The sequence below is a fragment of the Carassius auratus genome, chromosome 19, assembly GCF_003368295.1.
Source record: "Carassius auratus strain Wakin chromosome 19, ASM336829v1, whole genome shotgun sequence".
Lineage (NCBI taxonomy): Eukaryota > Metazoa > Chordata > Actinopteri > Cypriniformes > Cyprinidae > Carassius > Carassius auratus.
This window is the reverse complement of record NC_039261.1, coordinates 17,602,171-17,621,921: the sequence shown is the minus strand read 5'-3', so window position 1 is coordinate 17,621,921 and position 19,751 is coordinate 17,602,171. Positions and strand designations below refer to the sequence as shown.

General features: G+C 42.1%; 1 long non-coding RNA gene across 1 annotated transcript; it reads left to right on the top strand.

Annotated features, from left to right (window-relative positions):
• Positions 1-16,935: 16,935 nt before the first annotated feature.
• Positions 16,936-17,841, top strand: LOC113119679 (uncharacterized). The gene is made up of 3 exons (XR_003294489.1): positions 16,936-17,311; positions 17,605-17,678; positions 17,800-17,841. It is a non-coding gene; the product is annotated as an uncharacterized LOC113119679 (long non-coding RNA).
• The last annotated feature ends 1,910 nt before the right edge of the window (positions 17,842-19,751 follow it).

Below are 19,751 nucleotides of genomic sequence, written 5' to 3'. Positions count from 1 at the left end.
CATAGACTTATATTACTTTTATACTGACCAAACTATATTTTCTGTCCCCTAAACCTACTCCTTACAGAAAACCTGTTTGAACTGTTGCACTTTCAGATAAACATAATTTATTATTCTTAATTTTTAAAAAAATTCTCTCGTGTGAACCACAGGCCAGTCCCCTCAATGTAAAAAATGTCAGGTTTTATTATCCTTGTGGGGACATTTGGTCCTCACATTGTGGCATAAACAGGTACACACACACACACACATATATATATATATATATATATATATATATATATATATATATATATATATATATATATATATATATATTACAGTTGTTATTGTTTCCAGCATTTATACAAATTGCAATAAACTCTTCAAATATAAACATCTAAGATTTTTTTTTTAATTCTGATTCATTAAGTTTCCTTTCAGTGTTTCTCAGCTTTCAGGGCCAGGTCCAGATTTTCTTCTCCTTCTACAGAAAAGAGAGAACCAAATATTAATTAAACCCACTACTTTTACATGACACCATCACTAAAATATGAACCATTTGGGAGTTTTAAAAGTATTGTGAATATCTGATTACCTTCTCATTTAACTCAGAGACACTAGAGTCTATATTAAAAGAAATAAAAATAAAACACATTTAGATTTATATGTATATGCCAGGCATATTTTATGATAAACACAGCTCTATATCCTACTTATCCTAAAAATCTAATATTGTAGTGATGAGACAGAACTGACTCACCAGAAGAGCTGAATGTCCAGGAAAGATAATTGATCATGCTATAAAGAACAAGTGCTACACAATCGAGTCCTGTAAACTGAATATGCACTGAAATCTGGAGGAATTAATTTTTTGGCTGATTCCCTTACTAAAGACAAAGTCATTTGTCGCCACCTGTTGGTGAACCACTTAATCTTCCATGATCATTAACTTGTTTTTTTTACAAAAACATATCACTGTCTTTAGTGAAATAATAAAAAAAAAATGTTTAATATATATTTTGCTCTTTTGGCTTCTGCAGAAAACAACTATAATCATGTGTCAGTCATTGACAGTGTAACACAGAGATCACATTGAGTGCAGCAGCAGAGCATCATGTTTAGCTACACAGCTGACATCTCCACTGCGACCGAGTCCAGCTCCATACGGCTGCTCTGACTGAAGGTGCCATCAGACGCCTGTCTGTGACTGGTTACACTGCCCTGACCCAGAGAGTGGGACGGCCTGTCTGCCCACTGAACTCCCCGTTCAGATCCAGAGTGTGAGGAGCAAAACCAGACACCTCACACTGAACCAGCAGCACCTGCCCAGAACCAGCAGAGGAAGAGGAGACGGCTAGATGAGAGAGACAGAGGCTCTGGAAGAAAACAGGCAGGGATTAGTATTCTAAATATATATGTAATAGTTGATCAACTAGTTGCTTACAGCATCAGCATACAATCATCTTACCAACTATCTCCAGGTCCACAGCTCCCAGAGCCAGCAGGTGAGGAAGATAGCCATGCAGATGTAAGTTCCTCAGTGTCTCACTTCTGCTTCTTCCAGAATCAGTGATGAGTTTCCTGTCTCATAGAGGCCTGTGATGTCAATATCTGCTCTGGTCTCTGATGTCTCTGTAAACGGATCGTTCTTGTCGTTTTAAGCGAGGACCAGCCGTCCTTTACCGCTAAACTGATAGAGCCACTCGTCAGAGAATCCAGAGCCATGAACTGGAGAAGACGGATCAACGCAGAACCCACAGATCAACAGAACCGGTTCTCCCAGTCTAGAGCAGACCACAGGAGTCTTACTGGAGACACTGAGGATGACTTAAAGAAAGAGAGAGAAAAGAGTGAGATTAGTTAAGCAAAGATAGACAGTGTTTAACCTTCATTAACTCGGAACTTTAAAGGGGGGTGAAATGCTATTTCATGCATACTGAGTTTTTTACACTGTTAAAGAGTTGGATTCCCATGCTAAACATGGACAAAGTTTAAAAAATTAAGTTGTACGTTTGAAGGAGTATTTTTGTTCCAAAAAAACTCTTCCGGTTTGTCACAAGTTTCGAAAAGTTTTTTTCGAGTATGGCTCTGTGTGACTTTAGATGGAGCGGAATTTCCTTATATGGGTCCTAAGGCAGAAGAGCGCGCGCTCCCACATAGCAGCGCACTGACAGGCTGAGCACAGGCATTCACATTCGCGAGAGCGACGCGAAAAGTCACAAAAGAAGTGTGTTTTTGGTTGCCAGGGCAAGACAACCCTGCACAGATTACAAAAAGAGAAACAGCATTAAGGGACCAGTGGATGGAGTTTATTTTTACAGAGCATCAACGGAGTTGTGCAAGTGTTTTTGTTTCCCTATCATAGGTCACTTCGATGCTGCGGTGACGTCACCACGTATGGGAACACCTCCGGTGTGACGAATGTCTGAAGCCCTATACCATCCCGCCAATCCTATTGGCCAAATGGCGCATAGCACCACCCTACGCATGCGCACGCATGATATACCTGGGTGCAGCGCGCCATTTCGCTCAGATTTCATTCCTTCAGGAATAGCGAATCTTCTGTGCCCTATCATCTCGCGTTCTCCAGCGATTTTCTTCGAGCAGTGTTTAACTCCTCTTTCGCGGACGCGATGAGTCAACGAAAGGTAAGAGCCGTATATGGGTTTATCACAGGGAGGCACTCATGAGAGATTCGTTTGCAGCCTCTCTCATGTTCTCTCTGTGATAGCCTACGGCTATGGTAAAATAAGAAAAGTATCCGCGCTCTGGAGTCTATTTCTTCAGTCGCCTCGCGTCTAACCCCCACCGTTCGCTTCTGCGGTCGCCGAGGCCCCGCACGAGGTGTTGGTTAGGGGCGATATGTGCGGCTTGACTATGAATACAGTGATGCACTGGAGTTTCCACTTGCTCGCTCTCCCCTTCTCGAGCGCGTTGATCAGAGCAGTTTTGCTTTATACTATGTTGTCTAACCGCAGCTTCTACTCAGAGTAGGCTCTGACCTGCATAAGCGGTTCTCTCCCTCCGAGCGGACAGGAGAAACGCGCTTCCCCTTCCTCAGTGTGCTACATGGCGGACTGCTATTATATAGCGATGCCGTTTGACTACCTCTCTAGCCGAACGGATCGCGCCAAAACTCCGCCGCGACCTAGTCTCGTCTAGACGTATCGAGTCGTGTCTATTTCGGCAAATTTTATTCTCTTATTACGGTTCTTTACGAGAAGCCTCTCGTTCTTTCCCCACACTCTAACATTGACCGTCTCGCAGCACAAGCACTTCGAGCGTCACTGAACTGAGCTGTTATTTGAGCGCCCCTCAGACACTGCACAATTCAGTCTTCAGAGTTTGAGGGACGGCACAAGAGACTGGCGAATTTGGCCAGTTTATGACGGCTCACACAGCTGCCGCGTTCTCGCTAGCGGCGTGGCCCTATGTTTATCTTGTTGGATTAAATCCTGCCGTGGACACGCTTCAGGATTATACACAACGAAACACAGCGAGTTTGACGCATGCATTTCCTTCTATGTTTGCCGGGGTCTGTGCCCTCCACTGAAGAGTGCTGTTGGACTGCTAATGCACATCCAACCCTCTCACTGCAGCCCCCACGCTCTAACATTGACTGTCTCGCAGCACATGCACTTCGAGCGTCACTGAACTGAGCTGTTATTTGAGCGCCCCCTCAGACACTCTGCACTATTCAGCCTTCAGAGTCTGAGGGACGCCACAAGAGGCTGGCAAATATGGCCAGTTTATGACGGCTCACACAGCTGCCGCGTTCTCGCTTGCGGCGTGGCCTAATGTTTTCTTGTTGGATTAAATCCTGCCGTGAACACGCTTCAGGATTATATACAACGAAACGCAGCGAGTTTGACGCATGCGCTTTGCTTCATGTTTGCCAGGGTCTGTGCCCTCCACTAGAGAGTGCTGTTGGACTGCTAATGCACATCCAACCCTTTCACTGCAGTCCCCACGCTCTAACATTGACTGTCTCGCAGCTAAGGCACCTCGAGCATCATTGGATTGAGCTATCATTTGAGCGCCCCCTCAGACACTCTGCACAATCCAGCCTTCAGAGTCTGAGGGACGCCACGAGAGACTGGCGAATATGGCCAGTTATGACGGCTCACACAGCTGCCGCGTTCTCGTCAGCGGCGTGGCCTAATGTTATCTTGTTGGATTAAATCCTGCCGTGAACACGCTTCAGGATTATACACAACGAAACGCGGCGAGTTTGACGCTTGCGCTTTCCTTCTATGTTTGCCAGGGTCTGTGCCCTCCACTAGAGAGTGCTGTTGGACTGCTAATGCACATCCAACCCTCTCACTGCAGTCCCCACGCTCTAACATTGACTGTCTCGCAGCAAAGCCACCTCGAGCATCATTGGATTGAGCTATCATTTGAGCGCCCCCTCAGACACTCTGCACAATCCAGCCTTCAGAGTTTGAGGGACGGCACAAAAGGCTGGCAGAGATGGCCAGTTTATGACTGCTCATACAGCCGCCACGTTCTCGCAATGGCGACGTGGCCCGATTTTTATCTTGGTGAATTTAATCCTGCCTTGGATACGCTTCAGGATTATACACAACGAAACGCAGCAAGTTTACGCATGCGCTTTACTTCATGTTCGCCAGGGACTGTGCCCTCCACTAGAGAGTGCTGTTGGACCGCTAATGCGCATCCAACACTCTCACTGCAGTCCCTACGCTCTAACATTGACTGCCTCGCAGCAAACAGCGCTTCGAGCAGCATTGGATCGGGCTGTGACGCCAGGCGTAATAATAAATAATAATCCCTCAGACACTGCGCAATCCAGCTTTCAGATCTTGAGGGGCGATTCAAGGGTCTTACACAGACGACCCGTTTATGACGGCTCGCACAGCCGCCGTTTTAGTTAGCGGCAGAGCCTGATGTTCAATTTGTTGGTCTAATTCCTGCCGTGGACACGTTCAGGAATATACACAACGGGACGCAATAGCTCTTATGCATACACTTCCCCTGTGCACGAATGCCGCAGGCTTTTCCGTGCACGGACATTATGTGTATGACAGCGTTGCAGAAAGCGGAAATTTGAGACTGCTAGTATCGTTTTGGGTCGCGTGGAACGCTTGCCCGGCATTTCTCAATGGGTGTTACGCACAATTGTCACGGATACACCAATTCGTTTTTTAGAGGCCCGCCTCTTTCCGCTGAATTCTTTCCACGGTGGTAGACTGATGGTAATAGCAGTGTTGTGACAGGAGATGTCAACTCTGCTGAGCAAAGGGGCTATAGAAGTCGTAGACCCCGTACTTCTCAATGCATGGATGTAGCTCTGGCCCCGTTGCGGCTCCAGGGCGTCCGTCTGTTAACCACTTGGACGATTGGCAGCGGCATTCCCCGTAATTTGTCTGGGGTTACTTCACATGCGCCCTTTTCAGTGGAAAAGTGGGCGGTAAGACGAAATATTTCACCCCGTTGTCTTCCGCATCCGACGATTTCGGTGACACGGAGTTGTGTGATGTCATTAAAGCTATGGATGCCAACCGAGTTTCTCCTACCGGGGTTCGGCTGGGGATTTGAGCTTTCCCAGAGACCGTCACGACGGATGCGTCTTTGACCGGTTGGGGAGCTGTTTGTCAAGGGCTACCAGCCCATGGAGTGTGGACAGCTGCACAACGCAGTTGGTATATAACCGGTTGGAATTACTGGCAGTTTTCTGGCTCTCCAGTAATTCGCGAATCTGCTGATCGGCCGTCTTGTGCTGCTCAGATCAGACAGCACAGCGTTTGTCTCATACCTGAATCATTAGGAAGGATTACGCTCTCGCCCCCTGTGCAGGCTGGCGAGACATGTTCTTCTCTGGTCTCAGAGAAAATTTCTGTCGATCCGAGTTGTTCATGTCCCCGGACGTTTGAACTTCGGAGCAGATATGCTATCCAGACGGGCTCTGGAACAGGGAGAATGGAGATTACACCTCCAGACGGTGAATCTTTTATGGCGGATATTCGGCAAGCGAAAGTGGATTTATTCGCGTCAAACATGACTACGCATTGCCCGCTATGGTTCTCCCTATGCCCCCATCGCCCCTGGGCGTGGATGCATTAGCTCACAGCTGGCCCACGACCAGTCTGTATGCTTTTCCTCCGATTCGTTTGATCCCAGCGGTATTATGCAGAATACGGTGGGATAGAGTGGATCAGCTGCTGCTGGTGGCTCCGCGATGGCACACGCAGCCGTGGTTTGCGGATCTGATCAGTCTGCTAGCGGGCTCTCCTTGGAGATTCCCCTCAGACAGGATTTATTATCACAAGCACAGGGGCTGATTTGGCACCCGAGGCCGGATCTGTGGAAACTGTGGGCGTGGCCATTGAGCGGAGTGCATTAGTATGTCCCAGTCTTTCTGTTGAAACCACTGAGACTATATTGAATTCTAGAGCAGCTTCTACGAGACGCTTATATGCTTTCAAGTGGAGACTGATTACAGCCTGGTGTGGCAATCGTAATGTGGATCCAGTTTACTGCCCAGTGGCTTCAGTGCTGGAGTTCCTCCAGGATTGTTTTTCGGATGACATAACACCAGCCACTTTTAGGTTTACGTGGCAGCCATTTCAGCTTACCATGAATACATAGGCGGTGCCTCTATGAGGTGTCATCCACTAGTTTCTCGTTTCGTACAGCGTGCGCGACGGCTGAGGCCTTTCCGCCCTGTGCGAGTTCCTTCATGGGGTTTATCCATTGTGTTGCTAGGTTTATCAGGGCATCCGTTTGAGCCCTTGGAGACCGTATCGGATAAATTCTTGACACTGAAGACACTTCTTCTCATGGCTTATCCTCCCTCAAGAGAGTTGGGGATTTACAGGCTCTTTCTGTTTCATCCTCATGCATGGAATTTGCACCGGGCTCTGTGAAGGTGCTGCTGCGGCCCAGGCCTAACTATGTTCCTAAGGTCGCATCTAACCTCTTTCGCTTTCAGCAAGTGTTCCTGGAAGCTTTTTCACCTGCTGAGGCTGGATCAGAAGATCTAAGTCTTTGCCCTGTGAGAGCTTTAAAGACTTATGTGGATCGTACAGCCCCTTGGCGTGAATCTGACCAGCTGTTTGTCTGTCTTGGACATAAAAGTAAGGGCCATGCGGTTCCAAAACAGCGCATGTCCCATTGGCTGGTGGAGGCAATTTCTTTGGCCTATGAGGCGCGCGGACTCGCTTCGCCCTTAGAAATTAAGGCTCATTCCACTTGAGCTGTGGCTTCTTCTCAAGCTTTTCTCAGTGGATCTTCTATGGATGATATCTGTGCTGCGGCAGGATGGTCCTCACCGAGCACTTTTATCAAGTCCTACAGTCTGGATGTGAGGATGGCCCCTGGCTCCCGGGTTCTCTCCGCTTGAGCAGATGCTTCCTCGGATCTCAGTTATCAGGTACGTCAGGCGTTTTGGTATATCGTTCCCATACGTGGTGACGTCACCGCAGCATCGAAGTGACCTATGATAGGGAACATCTCGGTTACGTATGTAACCTTGGTTCCCTGAATAGGGAACGAGATGCTGCGGTTCTGGCCGTTCCGTACCTTGATAACTTCTTCATCTTCAGTCATGAAATCTGAGCGAAATGGCGCGCTGCACCCAGGTATATCATGCGTGCGCATGCGTAGGGTGGTGCTATGCGCCATTTGGCCAATAGGATTGGCGGGATGGTATAGGGCTTCAGACATTCGTCACACCGGAGGTGTTCCCATACGTGGTGACGTCACCGCAGCATCTCGTTCCCTATTCAGGGAACCAAGGTTACATACGTAACCGAGATGTTGTTCCCTGCATTTCGGATTGCACATCGTTTATTTCTTAAGGATAATGCAGTCCCAACGAAAAAGGGTCACGATCGTGTGTTGGAACCACATGCAGTGAGTAAAACTGCTTCAAATATCTCTGTGTTGTTTACTTAGCTATCAGCATAAGCACATCAAGTAAACAACATGCGATGTTGTCATCAAACTGCACTTTCCACATGTACAGCTTAAAAAAAAAAAAAAAAAAAAAAAAAAAAGACGACATAAAGTGGAACTTAGTCATTTTCCAAAACCGCTAAGCAAATATATAAGGATTCAGTACATACCACATAGAGACGCCTTTGCTGATGCTGCTCTTGTTAAATTTCAGCCTCTGGATCTGTGTCACAGCTTCCACATGCTCTCAACGCAAAAGCCTACTGGCGCTCGTGATTCTTTAGCTCCGCCCACACGTCACGCCTCCAGCCGGTCGTGTTTTTCTGGGAAAAATCGGTACAGACTATCTTTCTCTTATAAATATTATAAAAATAAAGACTTTTTGGAGTAATGAAGGATGCAGTACTACTCTATATGTACTCAAGATTAACAGGATATTGAGTGAAAACGAGCATTTCACCCCCCCTTTAATGACTCAAATTATAAAATATATGCATTGCAAAATCGTAATGGAAGGTTAATCTTTTTTTTTTTTTAAATATAAAAAAAATATGAAACCACATCATAAGATATATAGTTTGCTAAATGTAATTGGAATGCAAATTAAAAATTGCAATAAAAAAATGCAATTAAAAAAATACAAATCAAATATGTAATCACATATTATATATAACTTTGTATAATACTATTACCACTAAAAATTATTATAAATGACATTATATGCAGCATTTATTATCATTTTTATATATCTACTGTGCCGATATAAAGTATGTAATATTACATACTGTTATGCTGATGATACTCAGCTATATATCTCAACGAGACCAGATGAAACTTCTAAATTATCTAAGCTAACAGAGTGTTTTAAAAATGTAAAAGATTGGATGACAAATAATTTTCTCCAATTAAATTCGGTTAAGACAGAGATACTAATTATTGGAACAAAAAACACTACACAGAATCTTGTAGATTACAATTTGCAACTAGACAGATGTACTGTTACTTCCTCTACAGTCAGAAATCTGGGAGTTATATTAGACAGCAATTTGTCTTTTGAAAATCATATTTCCAATGTTACAAAAACTGCATTCTTCCATCTTAGAAACATTGCCAAGCTACGAAACATGTTATCTGTTTCTGATGCAGAAAAGCTAGTTCATGCATTCATGACCTCTAGACTGGACTATTGTAATGCACTTCTAGGTGGTTGTCTTGCTTCGTCAATAAACAAGCTACAGGTAGTCCAAAATGCAGCAGCTACAGTCTTTACCAGGTCAAGAAAATATGATCATATTACCCCAATTTTACAGTCTCTGCACTGGCTACCTATTAAGTTCCGTATCAGTTACAAATTATCATTACTTACCTATAAGGCCCTAAATGGTTTAGCTCCTGCGTACCTAACTAGCCTTCTACCACGTTACAATCCATCACGCACCCTAAGGTCACGAAACGCTGGACTTTTGGTCGTTCCTAGGATAGCAAAGTCCACTAAAGGAGGTAGAGCTTTTTCACATTTGGCTCCCAAACTCTGGAATAGCCTTCCTGATAATGTTTGGGGTTCAGACACACTCTCTCTGTTTAAATCTAGATTAAAAACGCATCTCTTTCACAAAGCATTCGAATAATGTATCTTATAATCGAATAATTAGCTTGGGTTAAACTAATTTTACTTTGTTGGATCAGCAGCTATGCTAATGATGTCTCTATTTTGTTTCTATGTTTTGCCACGGGATGTAACTAGGATTTACACATGCTCCAGTCTGGATCCAGAACACCTGAGAAGAGATGATGCTGACCCTCAGAGGACCCCAGATGATGCTATCCCTGAATCAACAAACAGAACTAACAATTATTGCTAAATGTGTGACTGAATCATGTAATAACTATTAATTAATAATATTGATAGTTCATCGTCTAGCTGACTACGTCTTGTATTATTATTATTATTTTTCTAAAAAACCTGTCAAACGTGCACAAACTACTAGCTACTACTAAATATTGTAGAACATAATTTTCTGTAGAGTTGCTTTGTAACGATTTGTATTGTAAAAAGCGCTATACAAATAAACTTGAATTGAATTGAACATGCAGGTATGCAATATATTAATTCAGAATCAGAATCAGAAATCAGAAGCAGAAAGAGCTTTATTGCCAAGTATGCTTGCACATACAAGGAATTTGTTGTAGTGACATAAGCTTCCAGTACACAGAGACAACAACAAAAAAGAAATTAAAAGAAAAAAAAAATGTAGGCAAATAAATAAGTGTATAAACAATTGTGCTATAAATGATAATGGAATAGGATTGAATAAGATGCAGGGATGTACTAGGATGGAGGGGTAACAAATAAATATAAGGATATTGCACTTTTTTGTTGCATAAGCATAAGTGGGGAACATTTAACTGTTCATGAGGTAGATTGCCTGGGGGAAGAAACTGTTCTTGTGTCTTGCTGTTTTGGTGTTTGCGGCTCTGAGACGCCGGCCAGATGGCAAAAGTTCAAAGATGGGGTGACTTGGATGTGAGGGATCCAGAGTGATTTTATGAGCCCTTTTCCTCACTCGGGATGTATACAGTTCTTGAAGGGTGGGCAGAGGAGCACCAATAATCCTTTCAGCAGTCCGAACAGTTCTCTGTAGTCTTCTGATGTCTGATTTTGTTGCTGAGCCAAACCAGACAGTTATTGAAGTACAGAGGACAGACTCAATGACGGCTGAGTAGAACTGTTTTAGCAGCTCCTGTGGCAGGTTAAACTTCCTCAGCTGGCGAAGGAAGTACAACCTCTGCTGGGCCTTTTTAACAATGAAGTCAATGTGATTGTCCCACTTCAGGTCCTGAGAGATGGTGGTTCCCTGAATGACTCCACTGCAGTCACAGTGCTGTTCATGATTTAGAGGTGCAGTCGTTGGTGTACAGGGAGAAGAGCAGAGGGGAGAGAACACATCCCTGAGGGTCACCAGTGTTGGTGGAGCAGCTGTTTGATGTGAATTTCCCCAGTCTCACTAACTGTTGCCTATCTGTCAGAAAGCTGGTGATCCACTGACAGATAGAGCTAGGAACAGAGAGCTGGGTCAGTTTGGTCTGAAGGGCTGTTGGGATGATGGTGTTGAATGCCGAACTAAAGTCCACAAATAGGATCCTCACATAAGTCCCTGTTTTGTCCAGATGTTGAAGGATGAAGTGCAATCCCATGTTGATTGTACATCCACGGACCTGTTTGCTCGGTAAGCAAACTGCAGGGGATCCAGTAAGGGTCCAGTGATGTCCTTCAGATAAGCCAGAACCAGTTTTTCAAACGACTTCATGACGACAGACGTTAGAGCCACAGGTCTGTAGTCGTTAAGTTCTGCTATCTTGGGTTTCTTTGGGATGGGGATGATGGTGGAGCGTTTGAAGCAGGAAGGTACTTCACACAACTCCAGGGATCTGTTGAAGATCAGTGAAAAGATAGGGGCCAGCTGGTCAGCACAGATTTTCAGACAGGCTGGTGTAACACCATCTGGGCCTGGTGCTTTTCTTCTTTTGTTCTTCTTGAAGACCTGGCGCACATCATCTTCACAGATTTGAAGAGCAGGAGGTGTGGAGAGGGGGATTGCTGGAGGTGTTAATGGTTGTGCAGGGAGATGGTCAGAATGGGTGTTGGGGGTTTCAAATCTGCAATAAAACTCATTCAGATCGTTAGCAAGTCGTTGATTAGCCTCAGTGCAAGGGGATGGTGTCTTGTAGTTTGTGATGGTTCTTGGACCTCTCCAAACTGAAGTTGAGTCGTTGGAAGTAAACTGGTCTTCCAACTTTTTAGCGTAGGTCTTTTTAGCCGCTCTGATCTCTTTGTTCAGTGTGTTCCTGGCCTGATTGTACAAGACCCTGTCCCCATTTCTGTAGGCATCCTCTTTGGCCTGATGAAGATGTCTGAGTTTTACTGTAAACCATGGCTTATCATTGTTGAATGTTAAATAAGTCCTGGTAGGAATGCATATATCCTCACAAAAACTAATATAGGATGTTACGGTCTCTGTGAGTTCGTCCAGATCGGTGGTAGCAGCTTCAAAAACACTCCAATCAGTGAGGTCAAAACAAGATTGTAAATCCTGCTCCGTTTCGCTGGTCCATCTCTTCACAGTCTTTACTACAGGTTTAGCAGATTTAGGTTTTTGCTTGTAGGACGGTATAAGATGAATCAGACAGTGATCAGAACGTCCCAAAGCTGCTTGTGGAACAGAGTGAAATGCATCCTTTATTGTTGTGTAACAGTGATCCAGTATATTACTGTCTCTGGTGGGACATGTAACATGCTGTCTGTATTTTGGCAGTTCACGGGAGAGATTGGCTTTATTAAAGTCCCCGAGAATGATTAAAACAGAGTCCGGGTGTTGTTGTTCTGTCTCTGTGATCTTTGAGTTTCTGTAAAGCCAGACTCACTCCCGCGGCGAATAGAACGGCTTGCAGTTGACAAACTGCATTTCTAGATCAGGACAGCACATCTTCTTTAACACAGTTACATCTCTACACCAGCGTTCATTGATGTAAAAGCATGTCCCGCCACCGCGCGACTTCCCTGTTGATTCTGATTTGCGATCTGTAGGATGATGTAGGATGAAGTTTAAATTAGGTATGGTTCAGGTTAGCCAATAAGGTTCAGGGGAATCCTGTCCAATCAGACTTCAAGCTTAGGCTAATTCGTTATATCGTCAGAACTGCATTATCATCATCAGTGATCATCATTCATCATCATCATCATCATCATCATGCCAAGAGTGGGGTAAATATAAAAAGTCCTACAGAAAGGTATGGGAGAGCGACCAGTCTTTAAAACCATTGATTACACCTGTGGTAGGCGATGATACAAAGGCATTTTGTAAATACTGTTAATCAGAAATCAGAGCACAGTTAAATGATTTGAAAGAGCATGCTTTTTGGCACAAGTGTTTCCAGGAATTGGCACAAGGTGCCATAAGACTTCTTGTTCTGCCTGTTTCCAATGCCCATGTTGAGCGGGCATTTTCCCCCGTCTCGCTTTTAAAAGATGACACTAGGAATCGCATGGGACTACCTTTACTCTCCAGCATCATGGATGTGCGCACTGGCCTGGTCAGAAATGGGTTTACCTCGGCAACATTCAAACCTCCCAGGCAGTTGCTGGAGAGATTTGACTTAACAATCTATTAATCAAACTGGTTGTGACTGTACAAAGTTGGTCCTATTATTAAATAGTTCTAGAATTGTTCAATAATAAAGACGTTTTCATCAGTTCTGCGAGGATTATCTACGTTAACTTCATATTAAAAGGTAAGCGTTTTTATGCAATTAGCCTACAGTTTTATTTTGATGTACAATTCTGATGTTTGATCATTTCTGAAACGTAATAGCTGATGACAATTCAGTGTATCATTCAGTCATTATTTTATTTAAAATTAAAAGAAGGAAAAAACAGGAATTCATGTTGATTCGCCCAGTGGTCTGTAAGTTAAATAATAAAAATAATTTTAATAATGATGATATAAAAAAAATAATTAGTTGGTAATCAAGCACAAATTTGTAAGTAGCCTACTAATACAAAAATAAAAGTATAATGAAATGATTGGAGAATTGGCCTATTAGAAAAGAACTGTAGTTCTGACAATAGTAGCACAAGAACGATAAAAATGATGTCCCCTTCTGAGGTTTCCGATGTAGACCTTGTGTTTTATTAAAATTATCATTTATATATATATATATATATATATATATATATATATATATATATATATATTAGGGGTGTAACGATACGCGTATTCGTATTGAACCGTTCGGTACGACGCTTTCGGTTCGGTACGCGGTACGCATTATGTATACCGAACGGTTCGTTGGAGTAATTAATTATATTTGAAAAAAAAAAAAAAAAAAGAGAGAGAGAGAAATATAATGATATGCGTTCAACAAGGTAGCCCAATAACCCAAACAACGTAACAGGCAACGCCCCTGACACTCCCGAAGAAGAAAAAAACACCATCTTATATGTTTATGTTAGGCTACTCAGCAGGCGCTCGCTCACTCAGTACGCGCTGAAGGCTCGTTGCAAAATAGCCAATGCGTTTAACAGACTAGAAATGAGAAGATCCTCCAATAACCAACAGGTCTGGTGTTTGGGTGCACTTTGGATTCCCTTTAAGCTATAATGGTGATGGCAAGAGAGTGGTGGATAAAAAAACAACGGTATGTCGCATCTGCAACATGACAGGGTACACCAGCGGGAATAAAAAAAAAAAAAAAAAAAACACCAGCGGGAATATCTGGGATATATGCGTCAGTACTATCTGGGAAAAGACGAAAAAAAAGGAGAAACATGCACGCAGCAAACTATCCCTGCAGCATTTAGAAACTATAGCTTACAGGGAATCCAACCCAAACACCAGACCTGTTGGTTATTTTAGGATCTTATATTTCTGGTCTGTTAAAGGCATTCGACATTTTGCAACGAGCCTTCAGCGCGTGCTGAGTGAGCGAGCGCCTTAGGGGCCGTTCACATATCGTGCCTAAAAACGCATGGAAAACGCTAAGCGCATCTTTCTCCTCCTTTCCAAAGCGCTCGGGCAGAAGCGCTCATGAGGCGTCTGTCTTTGCTAAGCAACAATGACGTGCTCTCTCCATGAGACGCGGAAATTTCAGCGAAGGATAAATGGATTTGCAGCTCTAAAAATCGCTTGCAGTAGCTCTGCTACTAAATTTATTTCAAAATTGCAATCCATATACAACTATGATCAGCTGATCCTTCATCTTGGCTGAGCTCTCAACGTTGTTACGGGAAAGGATGAAGCTGATTGGTTAGTTCTTGTCACATGACCCGCGGTGCGCTTGCGGCATTCTGAAAAGTTGAGATGTTTTTACATTTTGCTGTATCTAAAACGTATCGAACCGAACCGAACCGAACCGTGACATCAGTGTATCGTATCGAACCGAACCGTGAATTTTGTGAACCGTTACACCCCTAATATATATATATATATATATATATATATATATATATATATAAAGAAAAAGATGCAGCACTGGATATACTTGGGGCGAGCCTCGTGCTCTCCAATGTGCGATTTGTTAGTCTGGTTGTTTAATAATAAGAAAAAAAAATGGTGTGTTTTATTCTATAACAGTTTTAATAACAGTATGTATTTTGGGCTGGTATTTTTTTAAATGGGCGGGTTTTAAGCTGTAGTTGGGCTGGAAATCTTTAGTACAATCTGGCAACACTGGCTGTGACAGCTGTGAAGGCTGAAACTGAACGAGATCAGCAGCAGCAACGACTCGCTCCGAGCGGGGCTCGAACCTGGGTCTCCGATGGGAGGCGGACGCACTAACAAGGAGGCAGAGATATTTTAAGCAGTTTTACTCACCGCCTGTGGTTCCAACACACAATCGTGACCCTTTTTCATGGGATTGCATCATCCTTAAGAAATAAACGATACGCAAATCCGTCGTCAAACTGGGCCTTGTTTGTAAAACAAGCATCTTCGAAATGCAGGGAACAAACAAAAACACTTGCACAACTCCGTTGATGCTCTGTAAAAATAAACTCCATCCACTGGTCCCTTAATGATGTTTTTTCTTTGGTAATCTGTGCAGGGTTGTGTTGCCCTGGCAACCAAAAACACACTCCTTTTGTGACATTTCGCGACGCTCTCGCTCTGATCAGTGAAGTCTGTTGTGCTCTAAGTGCTCTGCTATACGGGAGCGCGCTCTTCCGGCAGAAGTGCCTCAGGACACATATAAGGAAATTCCGCTCCATCTAATTTCACACAGAGCTATACTCGAAAAAAACTTTCCAAAACTTGTGACAAACCGGAAGGAGTATTTTTGGAACAGAAATACTCCTTCAAATGTACAACTTAATTTTTGAAACTTTGTCCATGTTTAGCATGGGAATCCAACTCTTTAACAGTGTAAAAAACTCAGTATGCATGAAATAGCATTTCACACACCCCCCTTTAACGTTACACCACCCAGAAGTATTTTGAGCCATCCCTCCCTGTCCCTGAAGATAATTAGTTGTCATACACAGAATAAAATACGAAGACATATACCTTAAGGAATGTACACAATTTGAAAAATGTTAATAAAAGGCATAATGTTACATGTAACTGTTACTGTTAAACATTCGCACTAACTTTTGCCTTTCCCTGAAATCAGAAATGTTAAGGTAACTTACATAAAAACGTTTACCTCAGTGAAAATACTTAAAAACTGACTACAAACTGATTCTCAATAGCATTTCAGTTCAAAATATTAATTACCTTCAGGCTTAAGCGTTCCATGATAACTTGCAGCTTACACCATCCAAAGCATCCAAAGCAAGAGAGAAAACAAAATGGCGAACTGTTTTTCCTTTGCGTATTTGCAGGGGGCAGAGTTTCCAGAGAAAACACAACAAATTTGTATAATTTAAACATGATTATTTCTAACAGGCTGAACATTCGTCAGCATTAAATAAATGGCACAAGACTAAAATATGTTTAGTTGAGAAAAAAAATAATCATGTAGGAAATACGAAATGCATTTGTGCAAATTGAACAATCTGCCCATTGCCATTTTTTCAGTGTAACATGAAAAAAGATAGGCCTAGTACAGTTTATAGATTAAATGTTAGAAAGGCTTGCCATACTCCGTCGTAATGTGACACATGTAGCATCATATTAAGGATTTATTATGGGAGGCCGTTTCAGCTAAAAAAATTACCATTATAGAGCTCTCTAATTGAATTCTTACTAGTAACAATTGAATTACAGAGCTCTTCAATTGATTTATTACTAGTAAAAATACACATTAATATGGGAGGCCGTTTCAGCAAAAAAAACTTTCCAGCGTTACTCGTCTTAATTGTATTCTTACTAGTAACAACTGAATTAAAGAGCTCTATAATTCAATTTTTACCAGTAACAATTCCAATTAGAGAGCTCTACAATTCATTTATTACTAGTAAGAATACAATTGCAGAGCTCTGTAATTCAGTTGTTACTAATAAAAATCCAATTGCAGAGCTCTACAAGCGTGTACGTCTGCAGACTGCAAGACGGGGGCTGAACTTGAAGTGGGCGTAACTTGAAGTAGGAGGCGTAACTTGAAGTTGTCCAAATCACACAGAACCACGCGAGATCTCAAAACGATAAGTTGTTGGCAATATGGCGGCTTTAATTAGGACACAGAGTAGAATATTGATTACGTTTTAAGGGAGGCAGGGGTTTTAGGTTTTTATGTGTGTGTAGATATTAATGTTAGGGGACAATGTGAGAGATGTGTACGTTTTAGTAAGAAAACGTATTATCTGATCCACACTCCGGAACAGAAGAGGGCGGTAATGCACCAATAAACTGGATGCCAACCGCCGTTAAACTGGAAAGAAGACGAATATGACAGCTTGCTGTGAGAGTGAGAGACAACGGTGAGAATATAATATTTATATAGCATATTTGTGATTTTGCTGTAAACATGTTTTATAATGTTTCACTTTTGTCAACACTGCTATAGATGAATGTGAGTCATGTAAACAAACAAATCTATGTAAAGTAACTAAACATAAGTTATCTATTTTATTTGTCCATTTGCAATATTGATAATTTAAAGAACATTTGTGTTGGATAAAAAGTGAGTTACATCAGTTATTAACTCAACATGTAAATGCAGTATATCACAGATATATAACAGAGGAGACTAACTCTTGTCTGGATGTTACAGGGACAGATGAGACACACGTGTGTTTATCTGCTGTAGAGTAACTGAAGAAGGAATGCTACCATCAAAGGATTTGTGTAAGTACACTACAAAAATAAATGAAACATTTTAAATCTTAAGTTGTATTTTATTTTAATGTAATTTTAAACAACGATTACACCTCTTTACTTATACTTGATTTCTGTGCATTTGCTGCAGATCTTTTGTGGTGGAGCAGGACCTGCAAGGAAAGGTGAAAAAAAGGGAAAACCTGAAACAAAAGAATGATGTAATGACTTTTTGTATTGTGTATGTATATTTTTGTAGGACATGAAAATTTCTGTAGACTGGTGTGTGCACTGAGGATGGAGAAGACCACAGCATCATCCTGGAAATGATCGAGAGTCACAGATGAGACGCTCCATCACTCCGACCTGCCCTTTACTGTCTCATCAGGACCAGATGCTGCTGTGGTGTTTTCATCCTCAGTTCGAATACCAGGGAACACATGTTAGGTAAAAACTGTGAGTCTGAATGCACTGTAAGTCGCTTTGGATAAAAGTATAATTTATTTAAATATTTGAACCACTTCAGTGGTTTAGACCACTACAAAAGTAATAAATCAATGCATGTACTTCTAAACTAATGTAAAACTGTGTAAATGTTTTTCAGGTAGTCGTGCTCGAGGGGTGCAGGCACACGATTGTTTGGAGCACAGATTGTCCTGCATGTGTTCCCCTACTCTAGCTTCAAGGTTGTATGGTTCAGAGAGCCGTCATCATGGTCTTCCTCATCCTGTTGCTCAACGACATCCCCGTTGAGAAGAGTGAGATTGTGAAGTGCAGCAGCAGAACTGTATCAGCTGTGTTCAGATCGCAGGAGGAAGTCTGTTGTGCTCTAAGTGCTCTGCTATACGGGAGCGCGCTCTTCCGGCAGAAGTGCCTCAGGACACATATAAGGAAATTCCGCTCCATCTAATTTCACACAGAGCTATACTCGAAAAAAACTTTCCAAAACTTGTGACAAACCGGAAGGAGTATTTTTGGAACAGAAATACTCCTTCAAATGTACAACTTAATTTTTGAAACTTTGTCCATGTTTAGCATGGGAATCCAACTCTTTAACAGTGTAAAAAACTCAGTATGCATGAAATAGCATTTCACCCCCCCCCCCCCCTTTAACGTTACACCACCCAGAAGTATTTTGAGCCATCCCTCCCTGTCCCTGAAGATAATTAGTTGTCATACACAGAATAAAATACGAAGACATATACCTTAAGGAATGTACACAATTTGAAAAATGTTAATAAAAGGCATAATGTTACATGTAACTGTTACTGTTAAACATTCGCACTAACTTTTGCCTTTCCCTGAAATCAGAAATGTTAAGGTAACTTACATAAAAACGTTTACCTCAGTGAAAATACTTAAAAACTGACTACAAACTGATTCTCAATAGCATTTCAGTTCAAAATATTAATTACCTTCAGGCTTAAGCGTTCCATGATAACTTGCAGCTTACACCATCCAAAGCATCCAAAGCAAGAGAGAAAACAAAATGGCGAACTGTTTTTCCTTTGCGTATTTGCAGGGGGCAGAGTTTCCAGAGAAAACACAACAAATTTGTATAATTTAAACATGATTATTTCTAACAGGCTGAACATTCGTCAGCATTAAATAAATGGCACAAGACTAAAATATGTTTAGTTGAGAAAAAAAATAATCATGTAGGAAATACGAAATGCATTTGTGCAAATTGAACAATCTGCCCATTGCCATTTTTTCAGTGTAACATGAAAAAAGATAGGCCTAGTACAGTTTATAGATTAAATGTTAGAAAGGCTTGCCATACTCCGTCGTAATGTGACACATGTAGCATCATATTAAGGATTTATTATGGGAGGCCGTTTCAGCTAAAAAAATTACCATTATAGAGCTCTCTAATTGAATTCTTACTAGTAACAATTGAATTACAGAGCTCTTCAATTGATTTATTACTAGTAAAAATACACATTAATATGGGAGGCCGTTTCAGCAAAAAAACTTTCCAGCGTTACTCGTCTTAATTGTATTCTTACTAGTAACAACTGAATTAAAGAGCTCTATAATTCAATTTTTACCAGTAACAATTCCAATTAGAGAGCTCTACAATTCATTTATTACTAGTAAGAA